This window comes from Stigmatopora nigra, chromosome 20, assembly GCF_051989575.1.
Source record: "Stigmatopora nigra isolate UIUO_SnigA chromosome 20, RoL_Snig_1.1, whole genome shotgun sequence".
Classification (NCBI taxonomy): domain Eukaryota; kingdom Metazoa; phylum Chordata; class Actinopteri; order Syngnathiformes; family Syngnathidae; genus Stigmatopora; species Stigmatopora nigra.
Window position 1 is genome coordinate 3,208,994 of NC_135527.1, and position 20,339 is coordinate 3,229,332.

Consider the following 20,339-nt stretch of genomic DNA (forward strand, 5'->3'; position numbering starts at 1 on the left):
TATGCCATGAGGCATTTTGCAGTCAAGTTTGACTCTTGTCACCGACATGATCCGAATTGGCTCAAATAGTGAACGATGGAGTGTTCCCTGAATCGATCTCGATCTTCGTCAGTCCATTGGACTCTCTAAACCAGATCAATAGATGTTAAAACTCCAATTGTAATATTGTACTAGTAAGCCATGAGTCAGTTTTCAGTTCAAGTTGGTTGTTATTTTTATCAATCAGCCGAAATTGCTCAGTTGGGAGAGCGTTAGTGATAGGTCTGAAAATGCAACTCCAGGAGCGGGCTAAGAAAGAGTGAGATCAATTTAAATACAAAAAAGGTTTATTACCAGACTGTAAAGTGGAGAGTGAGAGCTCTTACAGTGGAGTCCTGTTCAGCGCAATGTTCTTGCAACTCTTGTCGAATGACCAGTGAGTGTGTCTTAAATACAGGCAAAACTGACAGTTGTCAGTAGGACTTTGGACAGTTACGTTTCAGTCATTTGCAGGGCAAACAGTAATTGATCAGTGTCGGACAGTTTAGTATTTGTGCTGACATATCAAGTCAATCACAAGACTAAGATTGATTATTCAGTCAGACAGTTGGGTGTTTATGCTGACATGTCAGTCATAAGGATGACTACGATGTTGTTATACTTACAAAAACTAATAATGTATAAACAAGCCATTGCAAAGAGACTTTGTCTTATATTACAAATCCTATTATGATTTTCTACAGGCTTCCTCATTGGAGGCTAAGCAAAGTTCAGAAACACTGTTCTGCCTGCTTTAGTATGAAGACAAATTTAATTTCATAACAATTTGGGAAGAACAGAAATGTGGTTTGAACAAACCTAGATAGTATTCCCTCACTGAGATGATTCACATCTTGGGTGGCATCTTCTGCCTTCTGGAGCAGAGAAATTAACAGATCACAGAAACTGAAGAAACATCAAGACAACATATTATGTTATGTCAGGGAAAAAGTTGTAGTTAGGCAAATTCAACAGATACACAGAGGTCATGGTCTGTGTGGGGGTTGAACCCACGACCTTGGCGTTATTAGCACCACACTCTGACCAACTGAGTTAACAGGCCACATGCTACACAATCCAGGTATTTGCATGATGATGCAATGACATACAGTCCTGGAGTCTCACATATTGTGGTCTGTCGGTGAGGAAGTCGATGATCCATGCAGCTAGGTGGTTCCTTACTCCAGCCACCTCCAGTTTCCCTCTCAGAAGGACCGGCTGAATGGTGTTGAATGCACTGGAGAGGTGTTATGTTACGGCAAAATAAATCATTTTAGGCAATCTTTACTTACTTTAGAGCAAGGGTGTCAAACCGCACAAAATGTTGCAGCAGGCCAGATATGTTCCCCGGCTGCCTCTTTGACACCTTCTGTTCTAGGGAGGCTTTGCCCGTTCCACGGTCGAACCCACGGCTTTGGCATTTTCAGCACCATGCTCTGCCTAAATGAGATAAACAGCAATGTGCTGGCACTATTACTAAACTATCACTAAACTATGCCGAGCCGGAATTTCTCAACCTTACGCTCAGGATCTTTCCTAACCGCATCCCGGCAAAGGAAATTTCGTCCAATAGTGTTGCTCATCATAAGAGGTCATCTGAGCCAATCTTTGTCTGATCCCTCACATCAGACAAGTTGACCATGGGTAACCCTACCAGGGCTACAAGGCTCCAGTCAACATTGATTAACCCCACGGGGCACACAACATCAGTTCCTTTTTTGTTGAAGCAAACTACCCCACTTATAAGAGTTACCATTGCAGTGAAAAAACTATTCTTGAAATTGCCATCTAGATTCATACACATACTTGAGAGCATGTTGCCAACAAAACAATGCAGTATCATTAAAAAAAACAACTGAACAAGACAGGTAAAAAAAAATAAAAACATTCGAAAATTACATCTAAATATGAGCAAATAAATATTTATATTAGTGATGGATAGTATTCTGTAATACTATCATATGTGTGTATTTAATCATTTTTGTATGAAAGCTTCTTCAATTTGTCTGAGGAGAACTCACGATTGAAACAAGTCACCAAGTCCTTGTCTCAAGGACTGTGTACTGAACCTTCACCACAGAATGCAGACCTAGAAGGACACTTAAGAAGATGCTGATTGCGGGATCACTGTCTGAACAAACTTTGTGATTCAACGCATATTGTCGTAAATTTTCAACAATCTGTGTCTGAGCCTATTTGGGTCATGGAGGTGATTAGAATCTAACTTGACTGCAAAGCAACTCATGGCTTACAAGGAAACCATTTTTTAACTGAGAGCCAGCTGATTTAGGCTGGGTTTGCAAAGTCCGATATTTTGCCGACACCAGAGGTTGAGCCAGGGACCTTCAGATCTTAAGTGTAACACTCTCCCAACTGAGCTACTGCAGCTGTTTTATAAAATCAACAACCAACTTGAATTGAAAATTGACTCATAGCTTACTATTCCATGTGCTTTACCCGAGACTCGCACATTCATGCATACACATCAAAAGTAAATAAACATAACTAAACATAATCTTCCTTCTCACATGCTAAACACTGTACAGTCGAACCTTGTGATACGACCACTTCGCCACACAACATTTTGTCTTACAATGAAAATTTTGATCGAATAATTCGCCTGTGGCAGTAGCTCTGTCCACTCTTTTTGTTTTTCGTGTTTTACAGCCCCTCTATCTTTTTTTAAATTACATTTGAATATTTCTTATTACATTGCTTTTTACTTTACTTTGTACATTATACTTTTTACTATAATAATGAGTAATGAGTATGTTAATACTTTACTTCTTTTTTTCTGTTTATGTTTCACATGTACTGTTAACGGATGCAGTTTTTTATATGTATCGTATCTTGTGCTAACCCGGCTTATCTGTCAAATTTCTAAAGTCAACGTGACAGACGTTCCAGGGGTGCCCATACGGTGACACTTTTTTCCTTAGGTGGCTAATGTGAAATATAAATGGTATTCTTATATTTAATCTTGCACCCTTTTGCACTCTGATGTATTAAAAGTCACTAGAATAGAATTTAATTTACACCTATTGGTTAAAATGTGCCCAACACCTTTTGTACTCCACCTCCTTTATTTGTATTAACGCCTCCCATTTTTATGACTTGTCTTATCTCTATTAAAAACACAGTTGAAGCAGCTTTTCAGCAGGAAATAGCTTTGGGGAGCCTGGAGAGTTGTCACACTATCCGGCCTCTGAATTGTTGCATGCCTGCCTCTGCAGACGCGGCCTTAACTTTCATTATATCAGCCTCAGTATGTCTTCCAATGTTCGAGTTTATTGAAGAATTGGCCAACAAGCTAGAGGCGCTCTTAAACTGACACTTTTTTTCTTAGATGGCTTATGTCCCATATCACCCACCCCATCATATATCATAATTCAATAAAACCAGGGCTCACCTGGGAGTTGGACCTGGGACCTCTCACACCCGAAGCGAGAATCATACCACTAGACCAGTGCTTCTCATTTATTTTCTGTTAGGCCCCCCTGGCAAGAAGAAAACTATTTCCCATACCACTCCACCATATATGACAATTCAACACTTTTTTTTTCTCAGGTGAAGCATGTGACATATCAACCCCCATAATAGATCACAATTCAACAAAGTTTTGTCTCATCCAGGAGTTGGACACAGGACCTTTCTCACCCCAAGCAAGAATTATACCACCAGACCAATGAGCCAGACCTTGTTTTCATTGTTTTAAAACCTACAAATGTGTCAGATCTGTTTAGCCTGACCTTTATGGACATGCTTGTGACTTGCTATTTCAACTCATTATCTACCAGAGCAAGTAATCCTATTTCACTCCCATTGACGATGACAGGCATCCAATCCAATTTGACCGGAGGGATTGCAGTCAAACTGGATTGAACATCTCTCCCTGTCAATGACAACTACTGACGCTCACACCTAGTGGCAATTTTGAATGTCCAATGTGGGATGAGACCGGAGTACCCGGAAGAAACCCACGCAGGGAATAACATGTTAACTCCATACAATTGGACCGACCTGGTCTTGAACCCAGAACCGCACCACCAGGCTGCCCCAAATGTCATTCATTGAATCACAAAATTTAGCTTATACCCGATTCCCATACTCTGAAAATGACGCATTGGGTCCGATTTCCGTTAAATTCTGATACGATTTTTGATTGGTGGGTATCCTTAAGAAAAATGTGAAGTGAGTTATTAATTTTAAGAATTAATAATTATAAAGATCAGTTTTTCACAGCAACTGCAACAATTGAAAGTGAGGTATTTTGCTTCTGCAAAAAAGCAAATGACTGTAAGAAGCAGAGAACGGTTTCGATCCATTGACCTCTGGGTTATGGGCCCAGCACGCTTCCGCTGCGCCACTCTGCTTCTCCTCAATTACGGTATGACAAGCTGACTCACAAATTTAATCAATCAGACCAATCCAATCAGACATACAGAGGCACGTGATGATTCCCACCTGCTGCCAGAGCTTCTGAGGACCACCAGCACAAGCACCTCGGTCTCGACTGTGGACTGTCACATCCATGGTGAGTTCAACCATTTTGCGGTTAAAAACTTCAATTTCATTGAAAAACACAAATACAAGACATTCGGCGGCGCAATTAACAAAATCAAGATACCATGTCAAATTTAAACTGGCACTTTAGCTAATAGCTAATGTTACTTTACAAATCGAGTGGAAGGATTTTTTTGTTTTATACAACTGTGAGAATTTGTGTTTTTTCTGTAGGTTTTGTTGTGATTGAATGTTTGACCACGGACTGGGCAGGGAAAAGATTTTTTTTCCTGTGTGGATTCGTTCTGTGATGCTTTAAATTGGCCTTTCAAGTGAATTTTTAACTACAAACTGACAAAGAAAATATGTCTAACCTGTCTAGGTTCTTTTGTGTGATTTTAAGGTTTTTGGCAACTGAATTTTTGACAACAGACTGAGCAGGAAAATGGTCTTTCACCTGTGTGGGTTTTTGTGGATTTCCGATATTGTAAAAACATAGTTAATCATTGTGAAATATATTTGTATTCTTATATTTAGTCTTGCACCCTTTTCACTATGATGTATTAAAAGTTACTAGAATAGAATTTATCTTACACCTATTGGTTAAAATGTGCACTACACCTTTTGCACTCCACCTCCTTCATTTGTATTAACGCCTTCCATTTTTATGACTTGTCTTATCTCTAATAAAACCACCGTTGAAGCAGCTTTTCGGCGGGAGATAGCTTCGAGGAGCTTGGAGAGTAGTCACACTCTCGGGCCTCAGAATGGTCCACTCCCCCGCCTCCACAGACGCGGCCTTTAACTTTCATTCCATCTGCCTCAGTGTGTGTTCCTGTGTTCGAGTTTATTTAAGTGTTGGCCAGTAGCCCCAACATTCTGGTGCCGAAACTCGGGAGGTTTGGCCTCCTGATTTTGGATCGCGAAAAATTAATCCAAAAATCTGACGTCAGCTGTCTCCCCATTGAGGAGAAGGGTGATCGATTTTCCGCTATCCAGAAGAAGGAAGCAAATCCATCCCACCGGACGCAGAGCACATCTGAGTGGTAAGGCACTTTTAAGATTAATTTGTAGAATCCAATCCAGTATTGAGACCCCGTCTTTCTAGAGAAGAAAGATGCTCCGTGTGTCGGAGAAAAATGTTTCGTATGCCGCTCTCCGTAAGTCAGGGGAGTGTTCTCGGGATTAGAGAAGTTAGGAAACGTACACGGGAGATCAAGTAAGAATCTCGAGATTTCTGGAAGAGTTCTAATTGAGTGAATCACCAGACAGAAAGGAGGTGGTCGCAACCCTCCGCCAGGGACTCCGAAGATTGCGTTAAAGATATAGAAAAAATATTATTATACTGTGCCAAGAGAATGAAAGAGCTCAAAATAAAGAAAATATATATAGAATAACAAATATAAAACTTGCAAGTAATCTTCATAAGGAGAAATTTAAACCAGAGCACTTGTGACACGCTCGTAAATCACGTCGTTTGCCGCACAAAATAAGAGTATAAACGACTATGTAGGCGGGTAAATAAGATAGTAAATTAAACGGAACGTCCCTAGAGAAGGTGAGTAAACACTAAATAAAAACTAATAAATACATTATAACAATAACAGAATATATAAATATATTTTTTGAATAAGCAAAAATCTTCAAACAAAAGAAAAGTTGCAAAAATAGGTTTGACAAACAGCAAAGAACTCTCAACCGACATGAAGTTTATGCTGAAGCATTTTCCTGGATAATTGCACATATATGAATGAGTGGAGGAAAAATAAAGACAAAGAGTGGGATGGGAGAATGTTGGAGGAGCCATTACAGGCCATAAAGCGTAAATTACAAGTTGAGAAGGCTATTGAAAAAAAGAAGATATGTAGAGATCTTCAATATATTCAAGTTTAGATCGTTCAGGCCCAATGCCAGGCAAGGGACATCTCAAGTTACCTTGCACCAAGGAAGAGCAGAGGAGACAGAAATGGCATTCATCCAAATTATTAATGATATCAAACGAGAAGAAAACAATCCAGAAATGGCATTGATCCAAATTATTAGATAAATTGTACCTGGCGAAGATTATATAAAATAATTAATTTAGGATAAGCATGATTTCTATAGGATGGAATAAGATGAATATGTTTAGTGCACGAAACATGATTCATTGTTTTTCCATCACTAGATGAAATATGCTTTAGCGTGAGTCATATTAATGACTATTAAAATATCACAGATTGGATTAATATCAAACAATTGATGGTAACCAAATGCCGTTAACCTAGTTCTATTGAGAACGATTAGTGCTGATAGGACAGCAAAAGGTGGTTAGCTGCCAAGAAGCTGCTCTCCACTAGTGACAAAAATTGCAGACCACTCATGTCTGATTATGAATGAGTGTGAGCGTGAATGGTTGTTTGTCTTTTTGTGTTTTTGTGTTTTTGATTGGCCATCCACCAAGATATAATCAATCCGTTAGATATCTGGGTGGAAAAAGAGTTAGCAAATTGGAATCAATTTCTGAAACCACCAATAAGCCCTTTCCAGGGATGGCAGCAAAGGATTGGAAATTTGAAATCAATTTCTGAAATCGCCAATAAGCCTTTTTGGATGGCGATGAAAAATTATGGACATTTTTTAGTCCAAAGAATTTTTTTGATGATAATGCATTGAATTGGAGGAGAAAATCTGCAATGTGAAATTTTGGAGCACTGAAATGAAAAAACAAAAACAGTGCATCATATGAAATTCCAAAGTACCATTGATTTATAGTGATAATGGCATTCAAATTGTGTTAACAGATTAATTGACAGGATAGACGAAGGGTTCCATATTTCGTTATGAAATCATTGCGCCCACATAACGAGGTCAACCGGACAATAAAATATGGAAATCTTATTTAGTAGACGATAGACAAAACACCATCATTCACTACACGGTTGGAGCTGAATGATTCGACTAATCTGGCTATCTGCGTAAAAGAAAAACTTTAAAGAAACGCACTAATTTTGAGTTAGCAGAAGAATTATGTGTTTTTCAACAGGAAACATGGAGAAGACGCACAAGCAACCCAAAATGAGAACGTCCGTACAAGTGTTGCTGACCAAACAGCAGACATGAAAATAGCTGAAAAGGAGGATGCAGATCCACCTTTGCACTGTAAGGAGGTTCTCTCAGTTGAAACGTTTGAGGAGACAGGTAAGATAAAAGTATTGACGTGGTCAGACGTAATGGAAAGCATCCAATATTGATTGGAAAGATTATTGCTCGAGGAGCAATGCCATAAACCATAAGGAACATTTTATATTAGTTTTATTGTCTCCATAAAAAAGTGAAAGCGTTTCAATTGAGAACAAACCTTCTTACAGATTTCTAAAATAAACCATTAGAGCGAAAAGGGAAAATACAATGGATAGATATGTACCTAAATTTTAATTTTATGTCTGACTATTGGAAAATGTTGATTAAGAAAGACCCTAGGCACCCTTAGCAAGATTCATACCACTAAAACAACAGCCAGATGGGCTCTTAAATCACACTTTTTCTCTCATGTGAAGTTTGTGACATATCAACCCCCATAATAGATCACATTTCGACAAAGTAAGGGCTCGTCCGGGAGTTGGACCCGGGACCTCTCACACCCTAAGTGAGAATCATACCACTAGACCAACGAGCCAGATGTCTATTTAATAATTGTTTTATGGAAACTTCTTCAATTTTTCTGAAGAGAACTCGGGATCGTAACAAGCCACCGAGTCCTCGCTCCAAGGACTGTTTACTGGACTTCTACCCAAGGAATGCAAATCTGGAAGGACGCTTAAGAAGATGCTTATGCAGCCTGATTTCTATCCTAGCAACCTTTGTGCTTACTTGCATATTGTCGTAAATTGTGATGCTCTTTTCGCTTATTTATTGAGATGTTTTGTCGAATGAAGGCTTGTTTGTTTAAATTCCAATGGAATTTGTTTTGAGTTCCCCTTAATTGTTATTATTGAATACCTGATATGCTATGATTGTTATCGGAGAATCGTTCCTTCCCCCCTTATCTAAGCTTGTTAATGCCAATCGTTATCACTGTAACATTTAGGTGTATTAACCCCATAATTGCAATGCTGTAATTTTTAAGCGAAAGTTTTCTTATATATAGAAAGAATAGAAAGCAACATCATTTGGTTGTATCAATTGATCAATGCTTATCTAATCTGTAAAGCTCAATGCTTTAAATTGACCTTCCAAGTGAATGTTTAACTACAAACTGACAAAGAAAATATGGTTAACCTGTCTGGCTTATTTTGTGTGATTTTAAGGTCTTTAGGAAACTGATTTTTTTTTTATTACAGACTGAGCAGGATATAGGTTTTTCACCTGTGTGGGTTCTTGTGGATTTTCGATATTATAAAAACAGTTAATCATACCACATGTCAGAAAGTTGTCACAAGCACACTACCCGTGTGCATCTTCTCAAATTAAAACTTTCTATAAACATTTATAAACGTATGCCGCACAATGTTTGCAGTTGTTTAAATATATAGATATCATCTAACCTTTTTAGTTACTCTGATAAGATTTATGTCAGAAACTGTGTAGTAAAATAAGTTCAACATTAACATTTTGATATTGAAAAAGGGCATTGTCAGGTTCATTAATAATTACCTTCGTCCGTAATTATCAATAACTGCAGGAAGACATCTTATTCAATTATTGACATTTAATTAAATAGAAATGGATACAACAGGTAAAAGCCTCCGGAAGGGAGAGTTACAGCAAGTGTCCCTTACAACTTCCGAACGTCTCCTCGAATAGACATTTTCGTCCTATTCTTATGGTCACAAGTTACAGAGTTGTTGATCATTCCATCACGTATGAGTAAAAACAACATCTGGGACTACAATAACAATCAAAGTATTTTACTAATAACAAAAACAGGGACTAGACCTAACAACATTTAGATTAGAGTAATTATACAACCTCCTTGACCTAAGAATCATATAATATAATCATAATCATATAATCGTTACATACAGAAAAACCCGAAGTGTACGGTTACATAACGATAACAATATTCTTGTTATTGTCCGAATAGCCCTGTCCTCGTCACCAAGGGCCCACCAAATCTCAAGGACCGAGATTGGGTGGATTGTTTGTATAACCATCCTGGAACAGGCTGTCTAGGTTAAAGATGACTTGGCGTGACCTTAAGACTTTTGAAAAAACAGAAAGAGAATGATTTAACAAAGTAATGAATTAATACAAAGAAAAGAAAGAGATTGATTTAATAAAGAAATGAATTAATATAACTATTATAATAATAAAACAGAATAAACCCAACATTCCCCCGTTTTTATAATATGTATGTTATTAGTCATTTCTTAGTAATCACTAAATGGAAATGTCGGTGACTGCGATTTTATCCGCCTACCCCTTACTCCCATGGCTGGTCTGAAAGAGAAAAAACATAATTATATTCGTCCAATTGGTCCTCGGATTTACCGTACTCCTGGACCTCACTGCTTTCCCCAAACCGTCCCATAAGATACAACTCATGTACTTTAGAATTTGTAGGGGCAATTTCAGTAGTTATAAGTCGGCTTAGCAAGGAGCGCAAACAGGGGATACTACATCACCCACACAATGTTAGGATAGCGGTAATTGTGCCTATAGTCCAAATCTTTAGATTTTCCAAAGGTCTTATCCCACCAATCTGACAATGCGGACGTATCTACTCCAGAATGCTCTTGCATATTGCGGTTCAGTGTTTGCAGGCCAGTAATGGCCCTGGTGAGAGATCCACTGGGTGACGCGTTGTTCGGTATGAAGGTGCAACATTGTTTTCCAAACATTGCACACACGCCCCCTGTTTCAAGGATCATATCCACCGCTATGCGATTCTGGAACGCCATCAGACTGGTAGCTGCCAGTTGTTCCTTCATGGCCACAAATCCCTGTTCAGTATAATTTCCAAGTTTTGAACATTGTAATGTAAGTAATTTATTCTATCCACATTTTTGTTTGGGGTGATTAGAAGGAAGATAGACTCCCAACCTGCTGCGATCTGATTAGCCAGCTTATACTCATCTGGTACGCCCCGGGGGATGCCAATCGCATCAATGTATGTTGGATCTCCTTCCCTCCATGCCTCTCGACGATGTCGGGAGGGTCGACCCTTCACCTCCGAATTATGAGCCGCCAATTGTATCTCCTCCACTGTGGATGGAAAAACAGACATCGGTAAGAGCAGTGAGACCAAAGTACCTAGTCCTGCCGCGTTTCGGCAGGAGTCGTATAATTTATCTACCACCCCGCCACCATAGGCCAGAACGTAGTATCAGGGGTGTAGTTTGTTTTAGAACGCCGGTACACCACGTCTCATTTATCGCCCCCAGCTTCAGACCATGCCCTGTAAGGTTTAAGCAGGTAAAATGATTAAACAGTGGAAAAATTGACTTCCTATTTACCGCGTAACAGGATAAACACTGCTTCAATATTTTTTCTTGCCAAGTAGGACACGTTTTTTCTTTTGTAAAAACACTTTTCCCCAAATGAATGGTGATTGAGGGAGTTGTTAGATCCCATCGTATTTTCCCTTGTCTGGTAGGTTATCCTAATCCTTTGTAAGATGGTTTAGTCTCAATTGAAACCATATGGAGACGTCAAACCCAATATAAAAGAGTTCCCTATAGTTTTATGGTATTGCTTGCTGAGCAATAATCTTTTCAATTAATATTGGTGTTTCCCGTATCTTATTAAGTCAGAAAGTTTATCTTACCCGTCCCCTCAATGTTTCAATTGAGACCACCCTTTTACCAAAGTAGCTCCACATAGTGCTTGCCTTCTTTACACTCCATTAACAGCGCCCAATTATCCCCCGTTTGGGAAATCCCTGTTTCAGAAATAAATTTCACAGGTTAATATGTCAGTCCAAGCTTTCCAATCTTGACCAATTTCTGCAACAAGGCTTTTCCCAATCTTTAATTTTTTGCTGTTAATGTACCACACATATTTCCCACCATCTCTTTTTGTATGGCAACCGGGACGTCGCCGAGTCCAAATATATATTTTCAATTTGGAAATTTGATTTAGTAGGTAATGTTAATTAAATGTAAATGTGTATGTTTCTCGGTTTACCCTCCCGTAAGAAGGTGTATCCTTAATTGAAACGCCTCCGCCTTTTTCTCCAACTGGAGAAAACAACCCTACTGTGGAAAGGAATAGAATCACAATCATCATTAATCTCATTGCCCCAAAAGCAATAATTGTTTTCAACATGACTTTTTGTCTTTGTTTAGGGAGTTTTCCTCTTGAAACGTTTCAATTTAGACAACCTTCTTACTGTGGGAAAGGTGCATCCGTGTCCCCTTTCAGTAACAAGGACCCTCCCACTTTGCGTTGCTCCGATGTTTCTTCTTTTATGCTGCTTATCAGCATCCAGTCTTCAAGAATCACCGTCGCTTCGTCCGTTTCCTGTTGAGAAGCAAAATCTCCCTCTGATAGTCTAAATTTGGTGTGTGCGTTTTTTTTTTTTTTCTCTGATAGATTCGCCTCATCATCCAATTGTCATTGTGTAGTGAATAATAACAATTTGTAAGGTCTACCAAACAGGACTTCATATAAGGTCCGCCAATTGTGGATGGTAGACAACTATTATATTAACAAAATGGGAGCCATTATCACTATAAATAGTTTCTGGAATTCCATATCGTGGAATGATATCCATATGATCTAATAAAAATAAAATAAAATCTATATGTATTTTTTGAAATGGATATGTGGGTATGCATATAGATTTAAACCCTAAGCCTTGTAGTGCCGTTGTAGCAAGGCCACCTCCCCCTTGTCGAGACATAGGTCTTCCCTTGACTCAAGCCCAAATTATTTTCTTTTATTGATAGATTATGTCTCGGTGGTCTGCCAATCAAAAAACACAAAAAGACAAACTATCATTCACGCTCACCCTCATAAACAGAAGAATTTAGTGTGTTCAACCAGTCTAGCATCCATAATTTCATTTTGTGGGAGTAAACTGGAGTACCCGGAGAAAATCCACAAATTCTCGAGGACGCCATGAATACCCCACATTCCGGAAGGTCTGGATCCACCCCGCATTCATTAGTAGATCCTTTAATATACACACCCCCACTCTAGCATTTTAACCGTTTGTAAAAAAATTACCTTCAAGTTTCACACAAAGTTATATCCTTATTAATGCTATCAGTTTAGCTGTTTGTTCCCCGAATTGAGGTCGGAATAGTTTCACATCTAAAGTTTTTATTTTTTACAGCCGCCATGACCTAATGGCCCCCTATCAGGTTTTTGGAAAATCCCAATTTCCTCTAATAGCATGCCAATCACCTTTTAATGCGGCCATCCAATTTTGTTTCCACCTTTTTTTTTTTTTCCCCCAGGTGATAAAATAATCTCCCCCATTTGTAAAACAAATTAATCCATGCCTAATTTATACAACATGACGCCTATGGCCTTTATTTACGTCGCCTTGACTCCAAATTCTATGAACCAAGATAACACGCCGAATTTGTAAGCGAATTTCCCCCATCCCATTTTGTTCAGAGACAACCCATCTACCTAAAGCGTCACTTGTTTCAAAACATGAAAGGCCCCACTAGAATTCGTGCATCCAGCGCCAAATAGAGCCTATTTACACATTTGTCTCAAACTTGTTTTAGATATGGGGTCCCCAATTTCCCAAAATTTCCCAGAATTAATGTACTACCACATCCTGTCAAAACCCAAAACGACTAACATAACCTGTTTCTAAGTCAGATTTTGGAATTTGGAGAATTTCTCCTTTCCCTCCCTTATCTAAGCTTGTTATTGCCACTCGTTATCACTGTAACATTCAGGCGTGTTAACCCCATCGTTGCTAAAGTTCTCACGAATTTGCATGCCCTTAATGCCGTAAAAGCAACGTTATTTGGTTGTATCAATTGACCAATGCTTATCCAATCCGTAATATCCTTAAAGTCACCAATATGACCTGTGACAAAGCATATTTCCTCCTGCCGGGACAACAGACAATGTTCTTTCAAGTGCACTTTGAAAAACATTCCATGTTACTCCATTCTTAGGGAAAATATGCTCATCCTAAACCAATTATTTTATTTACAATTCACCTAATTATTTGGATGAATGCCATGAATTTTATCATGCCACTATTGCATTGTAAATTTCCCATCTGATGTCGTTAATCAGCCAAATAATTCAATACCTACTATACTTTGTAAATCTCCTCATATGATGTTTACTTAAGACACGAGTCATTTCCCATAGCCTGTTACCAAAACAAAAATCTACAACAATTAAATGAGAGAAATTCCCTTTTGTTAGACAATTCCTAATTACAAACTTTAATGTTTTAAAAACCTTATCGTCACCAATATACCATAATATTGTAAATTTTTTCATCCTGGCCTTTTTTTTTCTTTTAAACAGCCAACCTCCTGGATTAAAGTATTTTGAATAATCAAAAAATTCTGAAATAGTATTAATATTATTTTATCCTCCAAAAGCTAGTTTCCTTTAACTAAGAGCCCTTTGAAATCCACAATTGCTCAAAAATGACTATTTTGGTCTATTTCCCAAATCCAAAGCTTTTTACCAAATCAACCTTTTACTAAACAGATTTTCTATCCTTTTAATACATTTCATTTTAAAACCCAAAATATCAATGCGAAAGCATTCGCATAACCTTGCATTTCTTGCAGCCCATGTATTGTTCTTATTCTGAAAAGTCCAAACAGAAAACGCAATTAGCCGTTAACTATGACCTCCACTCTTGCTGCGAAAACAGCATTGTTATCTTATGTTTGCAAACCAGCTTTTTCCCTGTGCCCAAATACAACGCTTTTTAGAGAAGACAACCATTAAAACGTCAAATTAACCCCTCTTCCGATATTCAACTACATCACAATATTTTTCCAAGACCCCATATATCCAGAATATGTATGCTGCAAGCACAACAATATGGCAAAAACCCATTTTCTGCCCTCAAGTTTGCTTCAGCACCCCCAAGGCCAATTATTATTATTATAATGTCTTCACGGAAAGGATCACAAAATTTTAGTCGTTTACACGGTCCGAACGCTCCCGAAAGCCCAACACAGTTAAATCGTCTGCCCCGCGGCCCACATGTTTCACTCCCATCTAATCAGCAGCCGCTGCACCAGAAACGCTTCCCCCGCAGTTGACACATTTTTTGGCAAGTCTAGAGCATAATAAAAACACAGGTGACATTCCCTGCTAAACATTTAAATGATCATTTTGTATATATTCTTTTGTCTTTTTAAACACCATCTTCCCGCTAGCGGACGGGATCAAAAACCAAGCTGCAATAAGCCATCACATTGCTGTAAATTGACAGTACATATAGGTTATATTAACAAAGCACCACCAGCACTTGGAAATAACCATTCTAATTGTTGTTATACAAGCCCAAGCATCACAAAAAAACCCAATTTATTGTAATCACAAAACGTCATACCCGGATTAACCAAATCAAATACCAGTGTCCCCATTAATTTTCTAGCTCCCTTTATTTTTGTTAAACTTCCTCCGCGCCCGTCACCTATCTCGGTAAATATTTTCCCCGTCAGCCGAGGAGGCCCCGCTATTTTTTCCTTACCAAACAGTACTTTCCCGCCGCCACGGTCTTAAATATATCCCCGTTATCCGAGGGAGCCCCCACTATTTTCCCAAAATAGTATTTTTTAACTTCTCCCCGGCCTTATTTCGCCATTAGTGTCTGTGGAACAAGCTGTTACACTTTTATCCACTCACATATTATTTATATATGTATATTACCTCCATTAGTGTCTGTGGAACAAGCTGTTACACTTTTATCCACTCACATATTATTTATATATGTATATTACCTCTATGCATTAGTGCATATATTATCCTGCATTTTATGCATTTTAAGCTGGCCAGCAAACCCATATTTATTTATCCATAAATATAGCTGTGTAATATTTTTAAAGCGCTTTGTCTTTCCAATTTTTTTCCAATCCTTACAAGTTAGACGTATTTTTTGGATCGTCATCCAAACCCGCCTTACAACACGTGTTTCCCATATTTTACTTTTTTTTGTAGTGAGTTCGTGTGCCTCACACAGTTAACTCTATTATTTATTATTATTATTAATATTATTATTATCTATTCGACTGTATCGACTGTATCTCCTAGGCCTTTCCTAATTTTACTGCAGAAACCACACAAACACCATACAACGTATATTCGTGCCTACCCTTTAGACACAGGACACTCCCCGGCCCCAATATTGTACCTCTAGTACAATACATTCGTGCCTACCCCTGAGACACAGGACACTTTCCAGCAAAGTGCCCCACCGTACCTGCCATTGACTAGTATAAACACAGGGTTTTATCGCCGTCACCCAGGACGCGAAACCAGCCCAACAATGGGCCTCACATACAATGTCCCTTTAACGCATTTGTAAACACCTTCACAACATGCAGACATTAATGTGGACTTACCCGAGATCCATCAGATGTCTCCCTCCAGCAGGAAAAGTCTTCAACCGCCGAGAATCCAGGCGCCCCCGTCGAAAAACTCCGGCCCACCAAGGGTTTTGAAGACGCCGTGCGCACGGTCACTTACCAGATGTCGAACAGCAGCGCCTGGGTTCTCGCTCCGGTATATTGACCTCCATGGCTCAGAAGGACCAAAATGTCAGGTTCATTAATAATTACCTTCGTCCGTAATTATCAATAACTGCAGGAAGACATCTTATTCAATTATTGACATTTAATTAAATAGAAATGGATACAACAGGTAAAAGCCTCCGGAAGGGAGAGTTACAGCAAGTGTCCCTTACAACTTCCGAACGTCTCCTCGAATAGACATTTTCGTCCTATTCTTATGGTCACAAGTTACAGAGTTGTTGATCATTCCATCACGTATGAGTAAAAACAACATCTGGGACTACAATAACAATCAAAGTATTTTACTAATAACAAAAACAGGGACTAGACCTAACAACATTTAGATTAGAGTAATTATACAACCTCCTTGACCTAAGAATCATATAATATAATCATAATCATATAATCGTTACATACAGAAAAACCCGAAGTGTACGGTTACATAACGATAACAATATTCTTGTTATTGTCCGAATAGCCCTGTCCTCGTCACCAAGGGCCCACCAAATCTCAAGGACCGAGATTGGGTGGATTGTTTGTATAACCATCCTGGAACAGGCTGTCTAGGTTAAAGATGACTTGGCGTGACCTTAAGACTTTTGAAAAAACAGAAAGAGAATGATTTAACAAAGTAATGAATTAATACAAAGAAAAGAAAGAGATTGATTTAATAAAGAAATGAATTAATATAACTATTATAATAATAAAACAGAATAAACCCAACAGGCATATATTTATTGCTCGACATATGTGCAATTGTCTCTGTTAAATGATTTAAGATTTCTGCTGCTAAATCTCTGACGCCAAAATTTTGGTGTTATACTTCTAAATAGTGTGTTACTAAAATGCTTTATTGTAATTTGGAAAAAGGAAACATTTTCAATAAGAAATTGCCTATCACAGTCAAATTTGATATTGTCGCTTATATTTTCATAGGTTAAAAAATGTATCAACTTAATACTGATGTTACTATTTTTAAACACTAAGAATTGGCAATCTTCTTGATTATTAGCATTAGTGGGAATTGGGCCGTGCCTGCCTGCAAGTCAGCCGGGTGTCTCACTGCACCCTCAGAGATCTGGGATAGATTGCTGTAGGTTTGTTGAAACCTTCTATCAACCCCCATTTATGGTGGCGTGGCCGAGCAGTCCAAGGCCCTGGATTTAGGCTCCAGTCTCTCGGGACACTCTGTTGGGATTTATCCATCAACGCTGCTTTTTTTACAAACCTCCTGGGACTTCTTACATGAAGATCTTGATGAAAGAGTCCTTGCTGAGGGAGCCCAGATACACAGTCGCTTGTGCAGGCAGATTTTCTCGTGGAGCGGCTGGGAATAACTGTCCACGGAGTGTTTGTTAGTGGCTGTCAAGTGGAGGGACAAACAATCCACTCACGTGCTGTCCTTTTCTGGAATCCTCTAGATCAGGGGTGGCCAACCCGCGGCTCGCGAGCCGCATGCGGCTCTTTGCCCGGTTTCATGCAGCTCTTACGTCCATATCAAAGTTTGTATTTGTGTTTTATTTTTATTTGCGTGTGCGCTTCGCTTGAGTTCAATACGGTATTTTCGTCCAATGCGCATGTGCTCGGGATGAAAATACCTCAAAGTTTCCCAGTAGGAGCAAGGTCATTTAAGTAAACGTTTTTAACAGAGTGGGAGAGCTCCCGTGAACCAGAAGCGACAATGAACAGCGTCGCGCACACAAAAAGTATCCCAAAGATCGAGCGTCGGCTGAAAAAGCCACACCCCCTGCGAGGCAGACCAAGGCGAGAGTGCTCAGCCGGGAGCAGCCAATAGAAGAGTGAGGCGTACACCACGTGGTGGGCGCGCTACTTAAAAGCCATTCATAATAAATGACAGCTCACAAGGAGCGAATGTTGCGCAAAAATAGGCTCTGATTTTATGCCAGAAGTCCCACTAAGTAACATGCATAGCAAAAGAAAAACGCTATTGTAAATTATTATATTTTTGTTTGTGGACTTGGTTGAACTGAGAGTTTGTCTGTGTGAGACAGTGCACACAATGTTCATTGTTGATAATGACTGGCCTGTGCTGTTAGTGCTGTAGGAGTCAATTTATGTCATTACTATGCTGGTGTGTGACATTTACAATAAATCTGGCTGAGCAAAGGTATGTGTATGATGTGGCTCTTTGCGGTAACACAGTAAAAAATGTGGCTCTTTGCCGTACCACAGTAAAAAATGTGGCTCTTGGTCTCTGACTGGTTGGCCACCCCTGCTCTAGATGGCTATGCGCACTTGGTTACTAACGTCCCTGCCGGCATAGAGCACCCCGTACATGCCTTTTCCGAGGACCACTTGGTTGCCGTTTTCGTTGGTCTCACACACGTATTGGGAAGGGAAATGTGATAAATCATTATGGATGGCCATTTAAGATTTAATTACCTCTTTATGGTTTTAGAACTATACTTCCATTTGTAAAAATTACATTGAATTTTGAAAAAAATGTGTTGTCATCAGCTTATGCACTTTTTGTTTAGCATCTTGTGCAAGTAATTACTCTTTCAACAAGGGTTCTGTCATTTGTGGTTAGCATAGCTTTTAGCGTAAAGTGAAAAAGATATCCATGAATGGGTGAAAAATGTGACCACAATACTCATCTATAAATATTTTGTGATGTGTTGTAATATTGATAGAACATATACCAATTGTGTCTCATCTCGTGTTCGTGCTTGCTAGCAATCTTAACTTACTGTTGGGTTTATTCTGTTTTACTATTATAGTAGTTATATTAATTCATTTCTTTATTAAATCATTCTCTTTCTTTTCTCTGTATTAATTCATTACTTTGTTAAATCATTCTCTTTCTGTTTTTCAAAAGTGTTGAGGTCACACCAAGTCATCTTTAACCTAGACAGCCTGTTCCAGGATGGTTATACAAACAATCCACCCAATCTGGGTCCTTGAGATTTGGTGGGCCCTTGGTGACGAGGACAGGGCTATTCGGACAATAACAAGAATATTGTTATCGTTATGTAACCGTACACTTCGGGTTTTTCTGTATGTAACGATTATATGATTATGATTATATTATATGATTCTTAGGTCAAGGAGGTTGTATAATTACTCTAATCTAAATGTTGTTAGGTCTAGTCCCTGTTTTTGTTATTAGTAAAATACTTTGATTGTTATTGTAGTCCCAGATGTTGTTTTTACTCATACGTGATGGAATGATCAACAACTCTGTAACTTGTGACCATAAGAATGGGACGAAAACGTCTATTCGAGGAGACGTTCGGAAGTTGTAAGGGACACTTGCTGTAATGCTCCCCTCCGGAGGCTTTTACCTGTTGTATCCATTTCTATTTAATTAAATGTCAATAATTGAATAAGATGTCTTCCTGCAGTTATTGATAATTACGGACGAAGGTAATTATTAATGAACCTGACACTTACTCTAGAGCAGTGGTCTCAAACCGGTTCCACAAAGGGCCGCAGTGGGTCCTGGTTTTTGTTCCAACCGATCCAGTGCCAACATTTTAACCAATCAGGTGTCTTTAAAATAAGTAGCACCTGACTCCAATTAACTGATTGCACTTGCAAAAGGTATCCTTGTTGAGTTGGAATGAAAACCTGCACCCACTGCGGCCCTTTGAGGATCGGTTTGAGACCACTGCTCTAGAGAAAGGGTGTCAAACCGTACAAAATGATGAAGCAGGCTCGATTTGTTCCCTGGGTTGCCACTTTGACACCTGTGTTCTAGAGAGACCGTGCCCATTCGGCATTCGAACCCACGATTTTGGCATTTTCAGCACCTCACTCTGCTTAAATGAGATGAACAGCAATGTGCTGGCATTGGCCCAGGTGCGACTGTTGGGCCAGTCGGCATGGTCATGCGGGGACGGACGGGCGAGGTCGAGCGGAGAGCTTGAACGGGTGAGGTCGAGCGGGGAGTGGCGAGTGGGAATTGAATGTCCTTCTAATAGGGGAACGAAACGTTTAGGTCTCCCGGGCTGCACTGGCATCTGCCCCCACCTTCGGAGCCAACTCACCCCCAGGTTGTAATTGGTTGAGAGCTCCGTCCCTCTCTTTACCCGAGTATCCAAGACATGTGGGTGTCCTGGTCCCAAATGCACATATGGGCACCCTTATGCTTGAACTTGACTTTGGTATTTACAGCAACACGCTCTGACTAAAAGAGAT

General features: G+C 39.2%; 2 non-coding genes across 2 annotated transcripts; both read right to left on the reverse strand.

Annotated features, from left to right (window-relative positions):
- Positions 1-1,007: 1,007 nt before the first annotated feature.
- On the reverse strand, positions 1,008-1,081 carry trnai-aau (transfer RNA isoleucine (anticodon AAU)). Its single transcript has one exon. It is a non-coding gene; the product is annotated as a tRNA-Ile (tRNA).
- Positions 1,082-8,107: 7,026 nt separating this feature from the next.
- trnap-agg (transfer RNA proline (anticodon AGG)) lies at positions 8,108-8,179 on the reverse strand. The gene has a single exon. It is a non-coding gene; the product is annotated as a tRNA-Pro (tRNA).
- Positions 8,180-20,339: the final 12,160 nt, after the last annotated feature.